General features: G+C 43.7%; 1 long non-coding RNA gene across 1 annotated transcript; it reads right to left on the minus strand.

The window, feature by feature from the left end:
- Positions 1–11,460: 11,460 nt before the first annotated feature.
- On the minus strand, positions 11,461–14,023 carry LOC142502306 (uncharacterized). The gene is made up of 4 exons (XR_012803730.1): positions 13,876–14,023; positions 12,596–12,703; positions 11,898–12,053; positions 11,461–11,620 (listed from the first exon to the last, which is right to left on the minus strand). It is a non-coding gene; the product is annotated as an uncharacterized LOC142502306 (long non-coding RNA).
- Between the last annotated feature and the right edge of the window lie 3,725 nt (positions 14,024–17,748).

Genomic DNA, 17,748 nt, shown 5'->3' on the forward strand with positions numbered 1-17,748 from the left:
GGTGAGGGGATTGTTGAGAATTTCTTGATTTTATAAGCACTCTGCCATACTGCTAATGAGAGGGAGATAACTGGGTGTAGTTGGGAAATTGAGGTTCTTTTAGTAACTGGTACCCATAGTAAGGCCGACATGTTGTCCACCTGTGACTCGCATTGCTCAATATCCACCCATAGTTTATGACCATCTAATAACAACCAATAAATGAAATAACATAATTCTGCTCTATCTTATTAAAGCAAGGATTGCCAAGCCTCCCTGTATTGTTGGTTTAACCATGACTGCATGTTGAACTGATAGAAGGGCATTTATTTTAGTAAATATTAGCATACCTGTTCAAGATAAGGTGGGGGGAGGATTCTGTTCATTTAAATCTTTATAGTGCTTTCTTATATAAACTCCCTTAATATTATCTTTCTTCAAATATATTTTAAAATCCTGGATTATTTTGGTTTGAGATTTTTAGGGGCCTATTCTGGTAGCTCTGAAGTGTGACAAACTGCTACTAAAGTGCACTTTAGAAGCAGATTCGCATGCTTTTCTATTCTGCAAGCCTTTATCACATGTCCAAATCGCGTCTCAATGACTTTTTTTAGAAGCTGTTTCGCTCTGGTTCTGACAATCCAATCGGTTTGTCAAAAAAGCCAACTCGCATTTTATGCCCACAACTGCTGTTCTTGTAGCTCTGTTATCCAAACCGCTTCTAAAACTGGGTTTGGTTGAGAGAGCAAAACCCATAAATCAGACTGGGGATGGAGTTAGCACCACTTTTGTACATTCCACTTCTAAAGCCAGTACAATCCAGGCGTTTTGGCTGCTAAACCAGGCGGTTTGTCACTTTTTATACAAGCCGTTTAGAAGATGCGATTTGCAATAGAGAATAGAGTTTTCTCTCACATTTGATTCCGCTACTTCTGAACATCCCAAACCATGTGATGTCCTGTTGGTGGCCCTTGAGGACTGGAGTTGGCCACCCCTGCCCCAGGGTTGAGCCTACCCTACAGGCTCAGGTGGCAACGGATCCCTAAAGTTCTGGAAACAGATCGGGGAGCTCTGGCCATGAAGCAGCCCTCCTGACGTGATAGTCTCACACGATTTACAAAAAAGAAAGGAATGTGCATTATTTTTATTTATTTTACAAATAACACTTTATTCATTAACACTTCTATCTTAAAATATGCGATCATAATAAATAAAAAAAAATGGTATATACTGTATGTGGTTACACATTGCAAAAAATGATGCAGTACATTAAACGCTCGAGCAGAAATTGAGTTAAAAATTAAGTTAAAATCTCGCTTGATGGATGTATAAGAGGGTTTCATAGAAAGCCCTATGGCACTAAATAGTTTTGATGCCTCAGGTTACCAATGCAATAAAAAGCATCCATATGTGCAAATATTAGACCTTCAGAAGCCCAAGTGGCCAGCTAGTCAGGGATTTACCATGACCAACGGTCCACAAGGCTTCTAAGGCATTCCCATATAAATATGTTGTACCATGTTAATATTATGTACTGTATGTCTATTACCTATCCTAGGTTAGCAGTCTTATCTTGGACATTATATAAATAGCCAGCCCTGGGTAGGTGATAAAAATGTGTTTTTAACAGTAGTCCCATATTGACATATGAATACGTAATTAGCCGTTATTGACGCGTTTATATGCTCATTTAGATGTTTGCCGTTAAATTTAACTCACAAATATCCAAATGGTTAAAAAAAAAACATTCCATTCTCGGGGTATTTTATGCACTAATCTATTGATAAAATATACAATAAAAATTAGATTATTACATTTACAATTATTTTTCACATTAACTCAAAATTCAGTCCGTTTACTACATTTAGCCCAATAAGGCTAGTTATAGGATCAATTTGGTAATGGTTATCTAGGGAGAAAAGACAATGAAAGCATAGCAATCTGCATTGGTTGGGACTGACAATGTTGCAAAATGTGTCAAACACTACATGTCACAAATTATAACAGGACAGAAGGTTATGCAGCAAGAAGGTGGGTTTCACGGCAGCAGAAAGGAAAGTTACATGAAACACTCTAGATGGGGTAGTGCAGTTCATCAGTTGGGCTTCGGTGAAAAGGTGGGTGGGGTGGATGGATCAATGTATTTCTAGAAGGCAAAGACATCCACAATCTTCATTTAGTGAGTATGTACGGGTGACTCCATTTTCATAACTCTGCAGGAAGGAGAGAATATTGTGAATTATTTTCTTCCAGGGAAGGTATTTACTACACACCAGCTCTATCTCTTTTTTTTTTTTTTTAACTTTAGTGCAAAATAACAATAGCCCAGCTCTTTTAAAGCATTGGGGCTACTAACAAGTGCTAATTATATCAGGCTTGCAAAAAGAATCCCCCCTTAGAGAACATGCAGTCCCTTTTGGTACTGAATGGGAAGAGAGTATGCAGAACTCATATAAAGCTTTAGATCTGTACAATATTAGCTGCATCCATTAAACCTGTGGTGTCCAGGCAACTGAGTCAAACAGTGGTCAACTGGATCAAGAGGTAATCCACTGGATCAACCAATAATCAAATGAGTGAAGCAAAGATGGGCTACATCAAGCCATAATCAACTGGAGGAAGCTGTGATCAAATAGAGGAAATGGAGATAAAGTGGGTAAAACATGGATTAAAACAGTGAAACAATAATTAACTGAACAAAGAAATGATCAACTGGCGGAAGCTATAATCAGTTGTATAATGTTGTGATCAATTTGATCAAGCCATGACCACCTGGATCAATCTGTAGCCAACTGGATAAAACTTTGGTCAACTGAATCAAGCAAATATTAACTATATAAAACAAATTAACTGGACCAAGTTGTAATCGACTGAATAAAGAAATTAGCAATTACATCAAGTAATAGATACATTGTAGGAGCAGAAGAGAGAATCTTGTTTTACATGCCACAGACTATTGTCCCACAGTGCAGACTATACGATGGTAGCACAGCAGCTGACACACACACATACCTGTTTCTCCAGATATCTCTGTGTCCTGTGTCAGACTCAGTTTTCTGCTCTCTTCCAACGGTGGTTCCTTCTCCAACAAATTTGTTTCAACCATTGCAACATTTCCCTCGTAATCAACACGACTCCTGCCTGCAGCACAATGAGACAGGAAACCGCGGTTAGGTGATCATACCACACGAGTAGACAAGTGGTAAGAGCGCTGTCTTTCAACTGGGAGAAACTGGCTCAAATTCCCGTGTTCCATTCACTTTGACTGTGGGTGACGCACTTTATTACCATGTAACGTATCCTTTCACGTATCCATCAACTTATCCTTTCTACGTACAGAGCTATATACATACTCAACACTACTAGTAGGTGATTAGTAAATTCTACTAAGGGTGTAGGCTGGTCATTACCATTATATAATGTAGTGTTGAATATGAGGATAGTGAGAGAATCTCCCCCAAAAGTAAACTTCTGATTTATCATACCAATGTATTAAACTTCTGATGTATCATACCAATGTATTAAATTTCTGATTTATCATACCAATGTATTAAACTTCTGATGTATCATACCAATGTATTAAACTTCTGATTTATCATACCCACGTATTTTCAGGTCAGACTCACCTCTCTTCCTATGACATTTTATGGTGATAAGAACAAATGCTGCTAAACCAAGAAGACAGGTAATCAGCAGCACAGAGATCAGAAAGGGGAGCATGTCCATAGTGTCTGTTATCTTGCTACAAAAGAATAAAACAAAATAAGTGATGGAGGTAATATTATCCGTAGGTCCCTTCTGTCTGGGTTTCTGTGTCACCCTACGTGGGTGGGACAGACTTTATGAGCCATATGTCACCTCTGCTTGAGCATTTTGCCAACATGCACTTCTACCTGTGTCCTCATGCACTGGAAGACACAAACTCAAGGTGTCACATTTGCTTCAGTCTGTGATGCTGTCACCCTGCGTTCCAATGGACTTTAGGCCCCACCTGCAGGTACTGGTGTTAACATACCTCTTTGCATTGTCACCGGTCAGTGTTGCATTTAAATCCTGTGCTACAGCACTTCCCAGTGATCCTGACATCTCTGAGTTGTGGTACCCACTTGTGGTCCTGGAAGAATGCGCCATTCTGGAGTTAGTAAATGGAGCTGTTTTTGTTGGCTTTACTGAGAGATGCCGTCCTACAGCACAAAGGAAATATCTGGGTCAGGTTCTGGCTTTGAAATATTCCACTGCAGCTGTTTCATCATTGTGACCTTCGAATAGAGATGTGTGAATGTCTTGCAGTTCCCTTCACAAACATTTAAGAGAGCTTTTCCAGAAATGTGCGTATTCTTCCAACTTACCAGGCTTATCAGAAGAGCAGGCCCGAGAACCACCATGTCAGCGGAGTAGGGCAGGAGAGGTGCTACATGCTGGGTGACGGGGGCAGCAGCAGGAGAAGAGCATTGGCACTATGTGAGCACCACAGGAGAACAGCCGGGGAGGAGCTGCAGTGCAGCAGCAGCAGACACTGGAAGTCAGTAAAGACTTCTGGGTTGGACCGCTGGGGCGTGCTGCTCCCTGGCTGTTTTCCTGTGCTGCTCACATGGTCTCAGTGCTATTCTCCTGCTGCCGCCTGCTGTCTAACGCCTCTGCTGCCCGGCTCTGCTGACATGGTGGTCCTCAGTCCTCCTCTTATATCACCGCTGGTAAGCCTGGTAAGTGAGAAGAAGGGGGGGACAGCAGATGTCGGATAATACTTTCCGTATTATCCGTCATTTTTGGTTATCCGACACGGTATCGGCCCGTCTAGGTCGGATAACCGAGACTACTATAGGTGAAACTATCAAAAATGCTTTATTAGCATATTAAGTGAAATTGCAATGCAAATTGACTTAACAGTTACTTGGCAAATGGCTTGTGATCTCTGACAGGGCTGCAATTTTGTTTGTGGTTGCAAAAAGGGCAAATGTCTGGTTCGCAACCTTGGGCAAAAGTTTTGCACATCTTTACTCTCTCACTTTAAGGCCGAGCTCATACTTACCGAGTTGCTGCATGTGTGCGCACAACAAGCTCTCTCTCACTGTTTGGCATATGTGTTATAAAGCTGCATGTGCAGGCGAAGAGGGCGAACCAGCTTTGTGACGCGTCCGCCACACCCCCATCTCCTGCAACACTATGAGCACAGATCACTTGTGCTATAGCAGCGCGGCACGGAGGGAGCTCACACTCTCGCAAGCAAGCAGAGTGTATGAGTTTGGCCTAAGGCCCGGGCCATAGAGGGGTGAGGAGTTCCGAGCCACGCTGACGCTGAGGCTCGCCTGCTGAAATCTGCGCGATTTCATGCCCATGCAGGCGAGCCAGCGGGCGTGATCGGAGGCGGGGGGAGACTGAGGGAGGCGGGGCAGTGACATCGCTGGGCCAATCGCCTGCGACGCACTGACGTTGACGCAGCTCCGCGCTGATTGGATGTTTTCAGCCGACAGCGCGCTGAAAAACAGCTTGGCGCTCGGCTGAAAACTCCAGCGCCTCAGCACGCCTGCGGACACTCGCTTGAGCCCCCTATAAAGGCATCCTCATTGAGGATGCAGGGGCTCAGCGCGGAGCGTCCGCACGGCTCAGCACGGCCTGTCCTTCTATGGACTCGGCCTAACAGTTGGTGCTGGCACTGCTGGCTGCATCCAGCCAGACTGCCCTTATGTCATTGCAGTCTCAGTGACTCCTCCTCTGTAACTGTATCAAGTCAATCAGAAATGATCATCAACCCCAGCCTGATTATACAGTCATCACTTGTGCTCCATACAATTCCAAAGCCTCAACCTTTATCATGATATTATAGATATAATTGCAGACAGACATTCACACTGCGAGTAACTAATGCTCACCATGGCAATTACAAGCACTAGCTGCTTGCATACAGTATGCCTTAGCAGCCCAAGAGTTTTCCATTCCCATCTATAGACATTACAGTATCGCTCACACTACGGGGCCTATTCTTGAACTTGTCTCATGCTCAGAAGGAGCGGAATGAAATGTGAGAAAAAACGCATTCTCTATTGCAAACCGCTTCTTCTAAACCGCTTCTAAAAAAGTGACAAACCACATCATTTAACAGCCAAAACGCCCGGATTGTATTTACTTCAGAAGCAGGATTCCCTTAGGGTATTCTCCATCAACCCTCAGTCTGTTCCACCTCACCACCGAGCCTCTTTCACTTCCCTTAGAATCTCCTTCATTGCCCTATAAACTTTTCTCCACCTCCCCTTCCATTCCCTCCTCACTCTTATCCTTAGGAAAGTTGGACAACATTTGTTATGGCACGTATCATATTCCTTATATTCCAATAAAATTCCTTTATAGTCCAGCAAGAATTCTATTGATAAAGTCAAGGGTGTAGATATAGCCCATGCTCTTGGGGGGCCCGCTCTTGCCCCTCTGCAGAGACAGGTGGGGGGAGATGGTATTCGGCGGCGGCCCCCAGCATTTAAGGATAAGCTGGTAGAAGAATCAGCAGTTGAGGCAGAGCAGGACGGATGATATTGAAGTTCAAAGCCGTAATTTTAAAATCAAACATGATAACCTCAGTGTAGACGATAAAACCACCCTTCGTGCACTTGAGGAAAATGATGCGATTATTATAAAACCTGCTGACAAGGGGGGGGGGGGGTTGGTCATTATGGACAAATCATACTACATCGAAGAATCTCTTAGGATTCTGGGAGATGTGTCCACCTACCAACCCCTCCCCTCTGACCCCACCATTCAATATCAACAATCACTTTGTAAGTTTCTGACAAAAGGTTTAGATCAACAAATAATCACAAAACAGGAGTTTGATTTTCTTTATAATTTATATCCACGTATTCCTTTGTTTTATATCATACCCAAGATTCATAAAAATTTGGAATTTCCCCCCGGCCGACCGATAATATCGGGTATACAATCTTTAACTTCACATCTATCCCAGTATATTGATAATAAACTCCAACCATACGTTGTGCAGTTGCCCTCCTATGTAATGGACACTACCCACATATTGCAGACCCTCAAGGACAGACAATGGAAGTCACATTATTATTTTGTCACAGCTGATGTTAATGCTTTATCACCTATTTGATAAAGGTGGGAAACGCGTCAGAGGACTTCTTTTTTTCTTTTTGCTGTTACGCGCTGTTAATAAATTATTTTCATTTTGGACACATGCCTCCAGCCCTACTTTTTTGCTGTGATCATTCCCTACCCTATTTCCTCATCTCTACTCCTGGACTGAAGCACGCCACGCTACACCGAGACCAGAGACGTCACTACTGCGAACACAGTCGCCGACAGCCAGTGTATCTGCATACCGCTCCAGCCGCCTACACCGCCGGGTTGATGTCCGTGTACCATACGGGGTGAGTGTAGCTATTATCTCCACTTACCCACGGTTTCACGGTTTTTGATCCCATATAGCGGTTTGCCATGGGGGCTGCATTGTGAGCCGGACTTCTTATTGCTATTCATATATACACTTATGGTGCAGTGTCGGTCACCTCTAATGCCTTATATAGTCTCGGATTTGCCTTTGATACTTGGATTCTATGTTTTTTACCCAGTAGCACCAGTGTAGGTGAAGATCTTCACTTCTCCTAGCCCTAAAATTTATTAAGAGTTATTTGAGAAGTACCATGGGACAGGAAAGACTAAGCGGATTGAGTTTACTCTCTGTTGAGAATGAGGCCGCGTGTCTTCTGAGAAACTATATGGATCACATCATTGATGTGTTTGCTGAGCGAAAAGTGTGGAAACGGAACGTCTGACTTAAAAATAAATGGTGAGTACATGAGTAATCTATATTTTATATTTAATCTATATTTAGACAGATGCAGCCACCAGTATCCGATAACTTGCCTGGGAAAATACTGTGGCTATCTCACAGTTAATGCTGCAACATTTCTGTGATATTCTGCAGCCAGACTAATGGCCCATCGGATTAACACAGCAGGGGTCCGTGAAGTCCCATTCAGTTTGATGGGCCATTAGTCTGGCTGCAGAAATCTCACAGAAATGTTGCATTTTACTGGGAGATTGCCCCAGATTTTCCCTGGCAAGTCATCGGATACTGGTGGCTGCATCTGTATGTGTGTGGTATATTTCATTTTGAATCTACAGAATACGTTGATTTTTAATGGGGCCCTGAGTAAATGTTTGCCCTGGGCCCGCGCATGTTTAGCTACGCCTCGGGGTACAGTATGCACCTGTTGCCGCATTCTCCGTTTATGTGGGATGTCCTGACCTCCACCTGAGATCATGTTTTACAAAGGGACACAAGCCTACACAATTCAACTACACAAACCCCTACAAACCTTGTGCAGTGGCAGCAGCAGGTGGAAGTGTAGTGGTAAGTCCCTGACTGGAGGCACTGCTATGTCCCCCTCTGCTGGCAGTGCCGGGGTGTAACTTTTTAGTGGTGTCTGTACAGAATAGAGTATGAATTAATACACACACAGCACACACAGCACACAAAACACTGATTTAGCAGCTCTCATTCTGTGCAGATATTTAGACACACCCATTTTACGACTGCCATCTTTATCAGCCGGTCACTTGCCTTAATAATTTATTGATACTGTAGTAAGAACCACATCTTAGAAGTTAGATACTTATAATTGATATACACTGCTGCAGCTTATTTTCCCTGAAGTCATATGGCCTCTTCCTGGCCTTTTATACAAGATGTTACAAACCTTGCTCAGAGGTGTCAGTAGGTGGAAGTGCACTGCTGTATTTGTGACTGGATGCAGTGCTATGTCCCCCCATGCTGGCAGTGCTGTGTCCCCCCATGCTGGCAGTGCTGTGTCCCCCCATGCTGGCAGTGCTGTGTCCCCCCATGCTGGCAGTGCCGGGGTACGGGCGTGTCACAGTCTCTGTACAGAATAGAGCATGGATTACAATCCCCTGCTGTTTGGAGGCTGGGGTAGCACGGTGGTTAAGCGGTTAGTTTTGAATACATAGGTCTGTGCGTGGAATTCCAGGGTCACTTATATAGCATGCGATGTGGGGCAACAAACTTACTCTCCCTTTACTTCTCAGGAAACACTTGAAAACGGCATCTATCAATGTATTTTTTACATTAAGAAATCCGTGGAAAAATCAAGAAAAAAAGATAATGTTCCAACACAAACCCATGTGAGGGGCCCATCTCCTCACACCTCTAATTCTAAACATTACACTGCTACTCCAGTCTCCTCCATCTTCCTTCAGCATCTCCTCTACCTCCCCTCAGAGTCTCCTCCTCTTCCCCTCAGAGTCTCCTCCACCTCCCCTCAGAGTCTCCTCCACCTCCCCTCAGAGTCTCCTCTACCTCCCCTCAGAGTCTCCTCCACCTCCCCTCAGAGTCTCCTCTACCTCCCCTCAGAGTCTCCTCCATCCCTCCTTACCTCCTGGTATCTACGCTTAGGAGATGTTGCATGAAATATAAAGTGAAGATGAACGGTATCCCAAGAAGAGCTGCTTAATACTTTAGCTAGAATCATCTCTTGTGGGATAAATAATCAGTATCGCCACTGTACATTATACAGAAAAACAAGAAGAACAGGGGGAGCACAGGTTGAGGGATAGTACAAATGCTTCTAACACTTTGATGGAATTCAAGGTCATGTGATCCTAGACTATTGTATGTGATGAAGTGTAAAATAACACAAACACTTACACGGCCTTGTGTAAATGCTTTCACACCAAGGTTTCTTTACTTTGCTTCTTTATCTTCTATGTTCTCTCGGTGCGGTTATTTCTTCTCCTCTGGTCCAAAGGAAGGCTTCTCCGATCTTTCTGTGGGACTGGCATGCAGTGTTGTCCTCAGTGCATAAATGGAGTACAAAACAGATTTGTGAGGGACAATACAAATACGGTATAATAATCACTGAAACCAACGGTTTAATAAATCAAATGCAGAAAAATACTGCATACACTCACACGGGCAAGTGTGAGTGTCCTCCGGAGGGAAGTGTCTTTAATTGCACTTCTTTGGAGAACTATCATATGAGGCTCCTGTTTTTTCCCCACTATATAATGAGACAAAGAAGGTGAGTGGGGGTATAACCAAAAAAATTAGTAAAAAATTACTCACACGGCCATGTGTGAGTATACACTAGGATTGGTTTCTCTTCCTCCCTCTTTAAATATCCAATAAGCTTCAGCTAAGTGGGAATCACTTAGAGTGTCTTGTTAACACAGTGACTCCAAGATGGGGTAATCGTGATCTTTAATGAACTAAAAAACAATACACAAAAACCACAGTACAAAAGATTTAAAAGCACTCAGTCAAAGCGATATGAGAGCTGGGTGAATATAAAAAACAGCCAGTCTTTCAGGAAAGTTCTTGCAGGATGTTTAAGTGCGCAGCTAACTCTCCGCGTCCGGGTGTTGTGTTGCGCTCCTATCTCCTGCTCCTGACGGTGGCCGAAATGGTTCAAAATACTCGGGGATTGTAGCAACGCGTTTCACCCTTTTTGGGCTTCCTCAGGCTCCGTAGCTCTCATGTCGCTTTGACTGAGTGCTTTTAAATCTTTTGTACTGTGGTTTTTGTGTATTGTTTTTTAGTTCATTAAAGATCACGATTACCCCATCTTGGAGTCACTGTGTTAACAAGACACTCTAAGTGATTCCCACTTAGCTGAAGCTTATTGGATATTTAAAGAGGGAGGAAGAGAAACCAATCCTAGTGTATACTCACACATGGCCGTGTGAGTAATTTTTTACTAATTTTTTTGGTTATACCCCCACTCACCTTCTTTGTCTCATTATATAGTGGGGAAAAAACAGGAGCCTCATATGATAGTTCTCCAAAGAAGTGCAATTAAAGACACTTCCCTCCGGAGGACACTCACACTTGACCGTGTGAGTGTATGCAGTATTTTTCTGCATTTGATTTATTAAACCGTCGGTTCCGGGGATTATTATACCGTATTTGTATTGTCCCTCACAAATCTGTTTTGTACTCCATTTATGCACTGAGGACAACACTGCAAGCCAGTCCCACAGAAAGATCGGAGAAGCCTTCCTTTGGACCAGAGGAGAAGAAATAACCGCACCGAGAGAACATAGAAGATAAAGAAGCAAAGTAAAGAAACCTTGATGTGAAAGCATTTACACAAGGCCGTGTATGTGTTTGTGTTATTTTACACTTCATCACATACAATAGTCTAGGATCACATGACTTTGAATTCCATCAAAGTGTTAGAAGCATTTGTACTATCCCTCAACCTGTGCTCCCCCTGTTCTTCTTGTTTTTCTGTACTATCAAGGATCGTGGATAGGTCCTTTGGGGTCTTGAGCCGCAGGAAGAGAGTTCGAAGTAGATGGGAGCCTTATATATCCTATAAGGTTGTTTTGTTCTAAAAATAACTTTTTATTTCCCCACACATTCAATTCCGTGGTAGCGCCCGGGCATTTTCTATCGCCACTGTACATTATACACCAGCTGCAGCACGCTCACTTTATGTGGGGTGTATAGACCTGGCGCTCATGCTTTACAAAGGGACAATCTACTATACAAGCCCCTACCAACCTTGTGCAGTGGCAGAAGCAGGTGGAGGGAAAGTGGTATATCTGAGACTGGAGACGCTGCTATGTCCCCCTCTGCTGGCAGTGCCGGGGTATAACTTTGCAGTGGTGTCTGCACAGAATAGAGTATGAATTAAAGTCACTTCACACCTCACACACAATACTGATTTTAGAGTTTTCATTTTTCAGAGATCCAAAAAAAACAACCCGTATTACGGCTGCCATATTTATCAGCCTATCACCCGCCCATATAATTTCTTAACGCTGTATTAAGAAGCAGTTCTTACGGGATTTACTGTATACTGAGTATTGTATAAAACCATTGCAGCATATATCCCTAGAGGTATATGGCCTCACCCTAATCTTTTTTTATACAAGATGTTACAAACCTTGTGCAGAGGTGTCAGTAGGTGGAAGTGCACTGCTGTATTTGTGACTGGATGCAGTGCTGTGTCCCCCCATGCTGGCAGTGCTGTGTCCCCCCATGCTGGCAGTGCTGTGCCCCCCCATGCTGGCAGTGCCGGGGTACGGGCGTGTCACAGTCTCTGTACAGAATAGAGCATGGATTACAATCCCCTGCTGTTTGCAGGCTGGGGTAGAAACTAACTTTATCTCCCTGTATGTTCCCAGCAAAGACTTAAAAACGACATGCCTATCAATCTATCTTTTAGAGGCAAATATACTCATTAAAAAATATACTTTCCCAAAACCCAAACCCAATGGGAGGAGCCTGCACTACCCTACACCTCTAGTTATCAAAACTACAACTTCAAGAATTGGAGTCTCCTGCACCTCCCCTCAGATTCTCCTCCATATACCCCTAAAGTCTCCATCTCCCCTTAAAGTTCCCTTCACCCCTTATTCCCACCTCACACTTATGTTTAGGAGAAGTTGCATGAAATAGAGAGTGATGATGAACAGTATGAGATCCCTCCCCCAATACAAGAATCATCTCTTGTGGGAGAAATAATCCGTATTGCTACATTATACGCCTGCTGCAGCACGCTCACTTTATGTGGGGTGTACGGACCTCGCCCTGAGCTCATGCTTTACAAAGGAACAATCTACTATACAAGTCCTTACCCACCTTGTGCAGTGGCAGTAGCAGGTGGAAGGGTATTAGTAAATCTGTGACTGGAGGCACTGCTATGTCCCCCTCTGCTGGCAGTGCCGGGGTATAACTTTGCAGTAGTGTCTGCACAGAGAGAATTAATTAAATCAGCAATACTATAGTACAACCCCCCCCCCCCCCCTGTTTTTTTCTTATGTAAAGGATGTGGAAATGTATAATTCTACATTCTTAGCTAAGCTGACAATCCTTTGCTGCTCCTGTTATAAATCTTTAAAAATCCTGATTGTGTGACTAACACAATGGCTGCTTCAGTCAGTGTAACTCAGCAGCTACAATGTATCCTTATATGACTACAGTAACATTATCTATTGTTACAATTTACAGCGCAAACTGCTGAGAAATTTGGCAACAAATTATTACGAACAGGAAAGTGTTGTAAATATCTTGCACTGCTGGGGAGGTGTGCTAAACCTGCTATAGAAATCAAAGGATGCTTTAACACTCATTACAAATTGCATTAACAGTTGAATATTTAGTATTAGTATTAACAGTTTTATCTAACACTACAGAACTGATTTATTAAAAATAAATAAAAACATCAAAAGTAAGATCTCAGATGTTTTGCTGCTTTAAAGTCAGTTCACACCCCTAAGGCCGCGCTTATAGTGCCGGCAACGGCAACAGCGACGTGACATTGCGTCAAAACAAATGCATTGCCGCCGTCGCATGCGCTTATAGTAAGTGCGACGCGATGGCGCGACGGCTTGGTCACGATCGCCCAAAGTCATCTCCATTTGATTTTTCCAGCGACCGCAGCCTGACGTCGCCCGTCGCTGTCGCCGGCACTATAAGCGCAGCCTGACGTCACCCGTCGCTGTCGCCGGCGCTATAAGCGCAGCCTGACGTCGCCCGTCGCTGTCGCCGGCACTATAAGCGCAGCCTGACGTCGCCCGTCGCTGTCGCCGGCACTATAAGCGCAGCCTGACGTCGCCCGTCGCTGTCGCCGGCACTATAAGCGCAGCCTGACGTCGCCCGTCGCTGTCGCCGGCACTATCAGCGCAGCCTTACACACTACAAGTTTTGTAGTTTTCATTTGGCACAGATCAGAAAACACAAACCCACCCATATTACCGCTGCCATCTTTACCGGCCTATCACCCGCCCCATATCATTTCTTTACACTGTATTAAGGCGTTCTTATGGGATCGATACTAAATATTGGTATACAATGTTGCAACTCATTTTCCCTGGAGTTATATGGCCTCTTCCTGACCCTTTATACAAGATGTTACAAACCTTGCTCAGAGGTGTCAGTAGGTGGAAGTGCACTGCTGTATTTGTGACTGGATGCAGTGCTATGTCCCCCCATGCTGGCAGTGCTGTGTCCCCCCATGCTGGCAGTGCTATGTCCCCCCATGCTGGCAGTGTCGGGGTACGGGCGTGTCACAGTCTCTGTACAGAATAGAGCATGGGTTACAATCACCTGCTGTTTGGAGGCTGGGGTAGCACGGTGGTTAAGCGGTCAGTTTTGAATACATAGGTCTGTGAGTTGAATTCCAGGGTCACTTATATAGCATGCGATGTGGGGCAACAAACTTACTCTCCCTCTACTTCTCAGGAAACACTTGAAAACGGCATCTATCAATGTATTTTTCACATTTAGAAATCCGTGGAAAAATCAAGAAAAAAAGATAATGTTCCAACACAAACCCATGTGAGGGGCCCATCTCCTCACACCTCTAATTGTAAACATTACACTGCTACTCCAGTCTCCTCCATCTTCCTTCAGCATCTTCTCTACCTCCCCAGTAGTTCAATGTATGTGGGGTGTACGGACCTCGCCCTGAGCTCATGCTTTACAAAGGGACAATCTACTATGTGAGCCCTTACCCACCTTGTGCAGTGGCAGTGGCAGGTGGAAGCACGGTGATATATCTCTTATTGGAGAGACTGCTATGTCCCCCTCTGCTGGCAGTGCGGGGTATAACTTTGTATTGGTGTCTGCACAGAATAGAGTATGAATTAAAGTCACTTCGCACCTCACACACAATACTGGTTTTGCAGCTCTCATTCTGTGCAGATCTAGTCACGATCGAATATTATGGCTGCCATCTTTATCAGCCTGTCACCAACCCTAATAAGTACCAAATATTACAGGTTAGCTACTTAGGACAGGTATACACTGCCTCCGCTCCTTTCCCTGCACTTATATGGCCTCAGCCTAACCTTTTATGCAAGTTGTTACCGACCTTGCACAGTGGCATTAGTAGGTGGAAGTGCAGGGACCTCCATTTGTGACTGTGTGCACTGCTCTGTCCCCTCATGCTGACGGTGCTGGGGTACAATCATGATAACAAGTATCACATCCCTTAGTGTAACCCAATAATAATTCCAAAATATTTTAGCCAGAACCATCTCCTAGGGGAGAAATACACTTTCTTGCTACACTGTACACCTGCTGCAGCACGCGCACTTTATGTGGGTGTATGGCCCTCACCCTGAGCTCATGCTTTACAAAGGAACAAGCCCCTACCCACCTTGTGCAGTGGCAGAAGCCGGTGGAAGAAATGTAGTATATCTGAGACTGGAGGTACTGCTATGTCCCCCCCTGCTGGCAGTGCCGGGGTATAACTTTATAGTGGTGTCTGCACAGAATAGAGAATTAGTTAAAGTCACTTCACACCTCACACACAATGCTGCCTTCACAGTTTTTACTCCATTCAGATATAAAGACGGAACTCACTAGTTTTGCAAACTTGTGCAAATGTTTTCCACATCTCAATTAAAGAGGCGATTTTATAAAAAGTACAATACTTGGCATGCTGGCTAAGGCATTGCTTAATTATAACATCGTATATACGGCTGAAAAGGTACATATGTCTACTGAGTTCAACTTTTGTTTCATTCTAATAGGGTGAGATACTCATCATCATATACTCATATACGCAAACAATATATAAGAGTATAGACATAGTTACATAGTACCGTAGTTGAAGTTGAACAAATACTTATCCTATATTTGTATTTACAGTATTTGGTTCAGAATGAAAGCAAACAAAAACCCCAGTGAAACATTATCCAATGATTACAAGACATATAGAGTAGGCCGCACTCTCTAGAATATATGAATGAACATTCGCTTGTGGTGAGGGGGCCTGGACGCATGCGCACCCTGATGCTTTGAACTGTGTGGATCCATTACAGTGTGTCTGCGCATGCGCAGATAACGGGGAGGAAACGCGCGAAATTTCTGATCAGCTGGTGAGGTCTGAAGCATAGTACACAGACCAACCACCACTTCTGAGGCGGTCCCACGCTGATGATGTCATCAGGAGAGGAGCCCTTTATATCCAGGCAGACTGTGACAGTCAGCAGCACACCACTGAAGGAGGAGAGCTGATTTCAGAGAGAGAAAGGAACGTGTCACCTGATGGTCTGATCTTCATTCATTTTTTGCTCATTACTATTGGTGTAGCCAGGACTTACCTTGCTAGTTTATAGCAGTACATTGACATTTGATCTGAGTTCTTCATTAGGCATTGGGGCATTGGGGCAGTAGGGATAAAGGGAAGTACCTCATGGTCATTCCAGACCTGAGGGAACAGGCTTGAGTAAAGGGTATGCCCCTGAAACGTTACGTTGCCCCCCTTGTGAACCTACCCCTGGTGTATTTATTTGCTACTGTTTTTGTTCCCCCCCCCCCCCCCCGTCCCTTTTCCCTATTGTATTTACCCCATTATCATTGTTGTTGCATTATGTTACTCCTGCGTTGCATCACTCTCTGCATTATCTTTTGTTCACATTAAATATTTTTTAGTGACATTATCCATAGTACCATTCTTCTTCAGACAGTGTGTGCTGGGACTTTTGTGTGGTATTATCCAATGATTTCTCATAAGGGAAAAATACATTCCTTCCTGACTCCAAATAATGGATTTCTCCCTGGATCAACATCCTTCCCATGTTTACTTATTTGGTATATCCCTGTATTCCTTTCCTTTCTAAAAAGATAATTTTTTTTAAAGATATCTATTGTATCTGCCATCCCAGTCTCCATGGGTAATGAATTCCACATTTTAACTGCCCTTACTGTTTAGAATCCTTTCCTTTGTTGGTGGTGTAATCTCCTTTCCTCCAATTTTAAGGGATGACCCTGTGTCCTTTGTACTGCCCTTGGGATGAAAAGTTATTTTGAAAGCTCCTTGTATTTCCCCCGAATATATTTGTATATAGTTATCATATCCCCTCTTAGACACCTCTTTTCTAATGTAAATAAATCTAATTTAGCTAGCCTCTCCTCATAACTCAGATTTCCCATCCGCATTATTAATTTGGTGGCTCTTCTCTGCACTCCTCTAGTTCCGTAATGTCTTTTCTAAGGAGTGGCGCCCAAAACTGTACTCCATATTCAAGGTGCAGTCTTACTAATGCTTTATACATTGGCATAATTATGCTTACTTCTAGAGATGGGAGATTTTTGGGGGCGGATTTGATTCCTCCTTGGATTGGCCGGTTCCTTTGGCCCAGGGATTTCCGCGGATCAGTTACAGAAAGTGAAATCCAAAATGGCAGCGTAAATCTGTCCCCAAGCCATTTTTTAAATAGGATTGAAGCAGAGGGTCTCCGGAGTTGAACCCCATTAATTTCAGCTCCGGGACCCCCTGCTTCCCGAAATACACATCTCCATAGGTACAGCAAGGTATCTCTTTGCTGTTTAAATGTCCCGGGATGATGTCACAGCTTCCTATTAGCTCACGTGACCATTTAAACCTGAGCAGGAGATACTGGCAGCACGGATTCTTAACAGCCCACTCAGATTTTTTAGTGTCCAACCCACAAGCGGTTCTTGGTGTGGGGGGGAAGGTGGACAGATTTGTCTCTACAAACCTGGGCAATTCCAGGAAATGGGTTTGGGCTGGTTCGTCCATCTCTACAGTATATTCTTCCCTTCCTTTCATACCCTGTTTAATGCACGATAATATCTTATTTGTCTTTGCAGCTTCTGCCTGACATTGGGCACTATTGCTAACAGATCATGAGTTTCTTCTTAAAATGTAATAAAGAGACCTGGGAGGTTTTTAAAGCTCTATACAAGTGTTACTTCAATGTCAATGTATATTTCCTGGTAAAATGCACTCAATAGCAAATAAATAGAAGAAAAAAAACTAT

Source organism: Ascaphus truei, chromosome 9, assembly GCF_040206685.1.
Source record: "Ascaphus truei isolate aAscTru1 chromosome 9, aAscTru1.hap1, whole genome shotgun sequence".
Classification (NCBI taxonomy): domain Eukaryota; kingdom Metazoa; phylum Chordata; class Amphibia; order Anura; family Ascaphidae; genus Ascaphus; species Ascaphus truei.